We start from the raw sequence: 2,502 nt of genomic DNA on the forward strand, positions 1-2,502 counted from the left end.
AAAACCTTGGCGGTCATTCCGAGTTGATCGCTCGCTAGCTATTTTTTGCAGCGCTTCGAACAGATTGTCGCCGCCTATAGGGGAATGGATGTTTGCTCTGCAAGTGTGCGAGCGCATGTGCAGCCGAGCGGTACAAAAAAGTTTTGTGCAGTTTCTGATTAGCTCGGAACTTACTCAGCAGCTGCGATCACTTCAGCTTGTTCTTGTCCGGAATTGACGTCAGACACCCGCCCTGCAAACGCTTGGACACACCTGCGTTTTTCCAAACACTCGCAGAAAACAGTCAGTTGCTACCCACAAACGCCCTCTTCCTGTCAATCTCCTTGCAATCGGCTGTGCGAATGGATTCTTTGTTAAATCCATCACCCAGCAATGATACGCTTTGTACCCGTACGACGCGCCTGCGCATATGCACGCGCAGTTGTGACCTGATCGCAGCACAGCGAAAAATCCTAGCGTGCGATCAGGTCGGAATGACCCCCCAAGTGTACTGCAGGGGGGGGCAAATATAACATGTGCAGAGAGTGATTACATTTGGGTGTGGTGTGTTCAAACCGAAATCTAAATTGCAGTGTAAAAATAAAGCAGCCAGTATAACCCTCCCAAATCTAACTATCTCTGCACATGTTATATCTGCCACCCCACCCCCCCTGCAGTGCACATGGTTTTGCCCAACCGCTAACAAATTTGCTGCTACGATCAAGTCTGAATTACACCCACTATTACATGGGATTAGGAATATCTGGCAATACACAATACTGTCGTAAAAATGGCACCGTGTACCAGGTCACTCATAATGAGGCTCATTTCCCAGGAGTGCATTTAGGTGTAAAATAAAATAATCCATAGCACACAGATAGCGGCTTAGTGCAGGGCAGAGGGTGCAGGGACAGGAAGGTATCATAGGAAGGATATCAGGAGCAGGGCCGGTTCTACCCCTTGTGGCGCCCAGTGCGAGAGTTTCCACTGGCGCCCCCCCCCCCCCCCTCTCCGTGGCAAAACAGTTAGTGTGCGTGGGGCGTGGCTTCATAGGGGAGGGGCGTGGCCAGTTATGCTCACAGTAGCTGTGCCCCCCAGTTGATTTGCCCCCTCTTTATTTGCCCCCAGTAGTTGTGCCCCCTCTTTATTTGCTCCCAGTATTTGTGCCTCCTCTTTATTTGCCCCCAGTAGTTGTGCCCCCTCTTTATTTGCGCCTCCTCTTTATTTGCCCCCAGTAGTTGTGTCCCCAGTATTTGTGCCTCCTCTTTATTTGCCCCCAGTAGTTGTGCCCTCTCTTTATTTGCCCCCAGTATTTGTGCCTCCTCTTTATTTGCCCCCAGTTGTTGTGCCCCCTCTTTATTTGCCCCCTGTCGCTGTGCCCCCGCTTACAAACACACACACACAAAATAATAAAAACAATACTTACCACTGCCCCGCTCCTGCTTCTTCTGCTGCTGCTGCTCCGTCAGTCTGGCTGCCCGCTCCTCTCTATGGGAGAGACGTCAATGACGTCTCTCCCATAGCGCCACACAGACACTAGAGGTCAATAACGACCTCTAGTGTCTGTGCCTGGAGCCGGCTGCAGCGGACGCCCACACAGCCCACGGCGTCTGCTGCAGCCTTGGAGCGGAGTGCGGGCAGGCGGCGGTGCCTCCGGGGTGACTGCGGCCGCGCCCCCAGGCCGCAGCGCCCCGGGCAAAGGCACTGCTTGCCCGCACCAAGGACCGCTCCTGATCAGGAGGAAGCAGAATTCCCACATGGTTACAGGCAGCCCTTGATCTCCCTATTCCACATCCCATCACCAGGCCCCCAGGAATGCCCATGTCCTCATTTAGGTCTTTAACAGCCAATAGGGGGCCTAAGTCAGAGCTGATCGCGGCAGCAAATTTGTTAGCTAATGGGCAAAACCATGTGTACTGCAGGAAGGGAGGGGGGGGGAGATGTAACATGTGCAGAGAGAGTTAGATTTGGGTGGGTTATGTTGTTTCTGTGCAGGGTAAATACTGGCTGCTTTATTTTTACACTGCAAATTAGATTTCAGTTTGAACACACCCCGCCCAAATCTATGCAAGCACACTTAAAGATGAAAAGCAGCAATTGTCTATTTTTGGATGACAGAATAGGATAGGTGCACCGGTCCTGGAAGTACTGAAATATTTGGTCAAAGCGTGGTGTGGACAGAACAAGCTCTTTTCCAATCTTCCTGTTCTAAAAATCCATTTCATATATGGCCCCCAGATAGGGAGCGTATTAGATATTAAACTTATAAGAACAGATACTACACTTGATCTTAGCCAAAAGCATCAGCGGCCTACCTGCCTGCTTGCCAGTCCCCCCCTGGTGCCCTATCTACATTTTGCACACCTACTTCTACCTGCTTAGGTGACAAGCAGGCACACTCCTGAGTTTGACACTTGCGATCTGGAGGCACAATTTGCGTGTGCTCCGCCTCTGGCACAGAGCCACAAGCTGGCTGTCATGCATCCTTCCTGGCTCCATGACCTAGTTATCCTCAGTCTCTTT

The 2,502-nt window shown here is 51.4% G+C and overlaps 1 non-coding gene across 1 annotated transcript; it reads right to left on the reverse strand.

The window, feature by feature from the left end:
* Positions 1-2,102: 2,102 nt before the first annotated feature.
* Positions 2,103-2,290, reverse strand: LOC134953690 (U2 spliceosomal RNA). The gene has a single exon (XR_010185715.1). It is a non-coding gene; the product is annotated as a U2 spliceosomal RNA (small nuclear RNA).
* Positions 2,291-2,502: the final 212 nt, after the last annotated feature.

This window comes from Pseudophryne corroboree, chromosome 8, assembly GCF_028390025.1.
Source record: "Pseudophryne corroboree isolate aPseCor3 chromosome 8, aPseCor3.hap2, whole genome shotgun sequence".
Taxonomy (NCBI): Eukaryota; Metazoa; Chordata; class Amphibia; order Anura; family Myobatrachidae; genus Pseudophryne; species Pseudophryne corroboree.